Source organism: Bufo gargarizans, chromosome 1, assembly GCF_014858855.1.
Source record: "Bufo gargarizans isolate SCDJY-AF-19 chromosome 1, ASM1485885v1, whole genome shotgun sequence".
NCBI lineage: Eukaryota > Metazoa > Chordata > Amphibia > Anura > Bufonidae > Bufo > Bufo gargarizans.
In genome coordinates this window covers 673,703,435-673,709,434 of record NC_058080.1, presented here as the reverse complement: position 1 = coordinate 673,709,434, position 6,000 = coordinate 673,703,435, and positions in this window count along the sequence as shown.

Here is a 6,000-nt window from a genome sequence, read left to right as displayed (position 1 = left end):
TCCCTGCTCCAAGTACGCTGGTGAATGGCAGAATCTAAGATGGCTTCTGTATTTATAGGGCTGTGACATCACAGGGCTGGCTGGCTGCATGTATGTCAGTATGGGTGATCCCGCCTTCCCAGAGTTCCTTTGTCCATGTCCTCATACATGTAGCAGCCATTTTAGGAAAAATGCGATTTGTTACAACGAAGCGCGAGGAAATTTGCATTTGGTTCGAATCAAATTTTTCCAGAAATTCGTAACGAATTATCACTATACTGTAGGTATGTCTGCACTTCCCTCACCTGTCACCCCTTGTGCTTCTCAATCCAACCCCCACCCCTATCTGCAGGCATATTCATAGATTAGACCGCCTTGCCGACTTCTTTCAGGCACGTCTTGTCTCCATGCAGACATCTTAGGTTTCTCACTTTTTCATCATCTTACTGATGCCCTAACATTCTTATCCTGCTGCTACTCCCCTACAGTACTTCCTGTTAGCAAGAATGTTTCCCAAGAGTGCCTCGATTAATAGTAGAGCCCTCCATATTGTCTCCAATAATAATAATGCCCTCACAGTACCTGCAGTATTAATTATGCCCCCAAAGGGCCCTTAGTAAAACTAAGGCCACCATAGTTCCCCTAGCAGTAACAAGGTCCCACTATAAGACTCCCCTTTGGAGCCCCCAGTAGTAATAAGGCCAATGTATAAGGCATCCCATAGAGCCTATAGTAGTAATAGGCTTCCTATTAGTAGTAATAGTGCCCTTAGTATAATGCCCCCTGTAGTAGCTCCAAGTATTTATAAGTCTTAGTATTTATAAAGCCCTATTGCAATGCCCCCTGTATTATAATGCCCTTGTAGTTCCAGTACGTATAATGCCCCCACAGTAGTAATCCGGCCTGTATTATAATGCCTCCCTGTAGTGGTATTATTTATAATGCTCTCCCTCTGTATCATAATGGCCCCTTGTAGTGGTAGTATACATAATGCTCTCCCACATTTTTTCTCCTTGTAGTATAATTGTCCCCTCTAGTCGTAGTATATACAATGCTTTCTATCTGTCCCCCTGTAGTACAATGTCCTCCTGCAGTGGTATTATATATAATTCCCCCTTTAGTGGTAGTATATATAATGCTCTCCTTCCTGTAGTAAAATGTCCCCCTGTAGTTGTAGCATATATCATGACACCCCCCCCCCCCAAATGGTAGCATATATAATACTATCCTCCCTGAAAACCCCTGTAGTAAAGTGCTCCCTGTAGTGGTAGTATATATAATGCTCTCCCCTCTGTAGTGGTAGTATATATAATGCTCTCCCCTCTGTAGTGGTAGTATATATAATGCTCTCCCCTCATGTTGTATAACACAACCCTGTAGTGGTAATATATACGGTATATATAATGCCCTCCTCTCCCTCTTCTGGCCTATAAACTAACACTCTACAAAGAATCAGGGGCTTAGCAGAAAAGAAACTTACCCCTATAATCAATGCTTCTAAGGAAGAATACCTCCATAATATGGCATCTGCTGGGAACATGACATGGAATCTGACAGAAAAAGCCTATATGAAATCGGAGTCCTACAGATGTACAGTAGGGCCACACAGAAGCCTGTGGGTGCTCTATTATAGCTTCTTACAACTTTAAGGTGGTATAGCTGGTGGAATGCAAAGGAGTCCCTCATAAAGATACTCATTTCATAAGGAATTTTATTACCGCAGAAAAGAAATATTGTGAAGGATAGCCGTCTTCTGGCATGGTCACATGTAGGCGCATGGGTGTCTATTATACAATGTATATACATTTTCATTTGATTTATATAAATCAGGTTTTGACCCCTAAACAGAGGTACATTCTCCTTGGTAATATGGAATACTTACTCTGGTTCCCTTTAGACCAAGTGGATGCCAATAAGCCAAGAAAACACTACAAGCGCTTGTTCATATTTGTGGTCAATATTCTCCGGCATATTTGTTTTGCTTAAAACAGGGACTGGATCCAGCAAAGCAGAGAAGGAAAGAAAACCTTATCTCTGCACCAAGCCTGAAGACAAAAGCTGATATCTTCCTTCCTTCCAGGCCTGAACAAGTGGACAATGCTTCTTGGATAGATCTATGACTCAGTGATTCATTGAATACCAGATGAATCCTTTAAAACTAAACTAAATAGTCAAAAAGAACCAATGAAGAGGTCATTGTATGGCAAAAGGCTTTCACATTAAGGTGAATAGATTTGAATGCGTCTCGCAATGATACCTATCATTTTAGTTCACTAGACTTCTTAAGATAATGAATGATAATGAAGTCATAATGATCAATGGAGCTGTGTCCCTGATGAGCTGTGCGTACGAATCCCTAGGCCATATCTAATGATCCTCTGCCGATTCTCTGAACAGAATAATTTTAAGCTAACAGATATATTATTAAGGAGATACAGCAACAGAGAAAGGCTAATTTATTTAAATGTATTTTCATTTTTTATTAAAACTTCTAAAATGGTACAAGTCTGTATTAAAATGGTGTCCAGGACTACAACATTGATGGCCCACCATCACTATAGGCCATTATGAGGTGTCCCCATCTTCAGCATTTATGGCATAGTTTTCTTCATTGAAGTTTTTGGACGTTATAGAAAGAACTGTACAAGCAGCACTCTTTCATTCTGATGAACAACACTTTCGTTCTAAAGATTGTCAGGAGACCAAATGCCAGACCCCAACAAATTTTACATTCCTGGTGTATACAAAAGTAAGACCATCAATGTTATAGTCCTCGACTCAGGAAATTTCCCATGAAAAAAATAGACTACATTCTTCAACCAACATTTGCATCTGAGTACTTTTTTTACCCTAATTAAAAAATTTGAATAGAAAGTGTAGCCACTGAGTTATTTTATAAAATTTATATTTATAACATCACCTACTGTTTGTTCTTTTCCTTATTTCTCTGTCCACCTTGTCGAGATGGTCGCACATGCTCAGTTCTTTTTTTTCAATTCCCACCAGCTCTATCTAGTGTTAGAAGATGTGGCAGTTAAAGGGAAAGAGCTGCAGTAGAAAGAAAGGACATTCCTTCTGAGAAACGACACCCCCCCTGATCTGCCAGCCTAAAGAAAATCTAGCAGAACAATTGGAGCAAATAATAGGGAGATTTTTGGATCCATGTGAGGTACAGGAATGGTTCTAGCTTTGTTAGATAGAGATGGTTATGTACTGTGTGATGACTGTTTTGCATTTTTTTATATAATCATGGGATAACCGCTTTAAGGACTAGTTAATTTAAGCTATGGCATACTGTAAGGATTTGTAAATATTCACACTCAGATACAGCATTCAAAAATGACTGTTCAAGACATTCCCTACCCATCAACGACGGCCTGAATGTCCAGGTTTATTACTAGTTGTTCTTCATTAGCTAAAGAGGCCAAGAGAAATAGTCAGTGTTGACCGACAGGATCAGAAATGTTGGTGCAAAAATACCACCATACAGTGAGGCAAAACTATAGATACAGTTTGCTGGGGACGCCTACTGTCTACTATCAGGTCAATGGATACATAATACTCAATAAATAGATTTATATACATTTTTGGTTCCTGGGGACACCTTCATAGTTTGAAGTTGCCCAGGCAATGAACAGAAGATTAGTTATTCCAGCTTATGTAATGCAGACACTACTACAGTGGACATGAAGTTTGGATACAGTACATGGATACAGTATAGTATATATAGTACATGGATCCCATTTAAAGGGGTTGTCTCACCACATTTCAGTCCTCAGTGCACGGCTCCCGGGGCACTTCCTAAGCTGTAGTGGGAGCAGTGCCTATGCTGTGAGCGTTGCAGCAGGCAAGCCATGCTAGGATGTGCCTGTATGTGCGCACTCCTGAAGCTCCTAGTGTATCATAATCACTAGCAGTCTCAGTGGAGCAGACGCTGTACAGAATGTGACAACCAATGATAAGAGGTAGTGTTGAGCGAGCATGCTCGGCCAAACTGCTGTTCGACTCCAGCATCGCTATGCTCGGCACATCGCAGTGCTCGGCCGAATACTGTGGGTGCTCGAGTACAATTTATTACAATGAAAGTCAATAGGAGACCCGAGCATAAAACCAGGCAACCCCTGCTCTGAAGAAGAGAGGGTGTCTGGTTCACAAAAAAAGGTTAGAAATTGATGGAAAACCCATCAAAATAGTTTGTAAACAGCATTAAGAGGATGGCTGGATGCATCTTGAATTCCTATTACTTACAACATACAATGAACAACCACACAAAGGGTATATGCCAAAAGCCAGGTATGTGCAAGTCAACAATCTATCCACGAGATAGATAACAGTCCGCGTACCTTACAATGGCAGCCTTGTGCACTATGAGATATTCCAAACTAGCTCTCATCTGACTGAGAGCCAGTAAGCCTCAAAGTTGCTTCACATCTGTTGGATGCCTTGGGTGGAACTGCGCACCTAGATCAATATCATTAGGGTGACAAAAAGTTTTCTGATTGTCCTAACATAATATTCAATAACCTTGCTATACAGTTTTGTCATGTAAACTCATTTGCATAAACATGAGCATATGGGAAAGACATGCAAATGAGCAGAATCTGCCTTGTTTTTCAGCTGAAAAACCATTTGCATGGAAAATTCGCGATCTACACTACTCATGAACAGCACCATCTATTGTATTCATAGTCTTATCATAAGACTAAGAAACTAATAGATGGCGCTGTTCAGGAGTCATATGAGCTGGTTTGGAATGTCTCATAGTGCACAAGGCTGCTATTGTAAGGTATGCTGACTGTTATCTGTCTCATGGATAGATTGTTGGCATATAGCCTTTGTGTGGTTGTCTATTTTATGTCATAAGTAGAGTTGAGCGAACACCTGGATGTTCGGGTTCGAGAAGTTCGGCCGAACATCCCGGAAATGTTCGGGTTCGGGATCCGAACCCGATCCGAACTTCGTCCCGAACCCGAACCCCATTGAAGTCAATGGGGACCCGAACTTTTCGGCACTAAAAAGGCTGTAAAACAGCCCAGGAAAGAGCTAGAGGGCTGCAAAAGGCAGCAACATGTAGGTAAATCCCCTGCAAACAAATGTGGATAGGGAAATGAATTAAAATAAAAATTAAATAAATAAAAATTAACCAAAATCAATTGGAGAGAGGTTCCATAGCAGAGAATCTGGCTTCCCGTCACCCACCACTGGAACAGTCCATTCTCAGATATTTAGGCCCCGGCACCCAGGCAGAGGAGAGAGGTCCCGTAACAGAGAATCTGTCTTCATGTCAGCAGAGAATTAGTCTGCATGTCATAGCAGAGAATGAGGCTTCACGTCAGCCACCACTGCAACAGTCCATTGGCATATATTTAGGCCCAGCACCCAGGCAGAGGAGGGAGGTCCCGTAACAGAGAATCTGTCTTCATGTCAGCAGAGAATTAGTCTGCATGTCATAGCAGAGAATGAGGCTTCACGTCAGCCACCACTGCAACAGTCCATTGGCATATATTTAGGCCCAGCACACACACAGGCAGAGGAGAGAGGTCCCGTAACAGAGAATCTGGCTTCATGTCAGCAGAGAATCAGTCTGCATGTCATAGCAGAGAATGAGGCTTCACGTCAGCCACCACTGCAACAGTCCATTGGCATATATTTAGGCCCAGCACACACACAGGCAGAGGAGAGAGGTCCCGTAACAGAGAATCTGGCTTCATGTCAGCAGAGAATCAGTCTGCATGTCATAGCAGAGAATGAGGCTTCACGTCAGCCACCACTGCAACAGTCCATTGGCATATATTTAGGCCCAGCACCCAGGCAGAGGAGGGAGGTCCCGTAACAGAGAATCTGTCTTCATGTCAGCAGAGAATTAGTCTGCATGTCATAGCAGAGAATGAGGCTTCACGTCAGCCACCACTGCAACAGTCCATTGGCATATATTTAGGCCCAGCACACACACAGGCAGAGGAGAGAGGTCCCGTAACAGAGAATCTGGCTTCATGTCAGCAGAGAATCAGTCTGCATGTC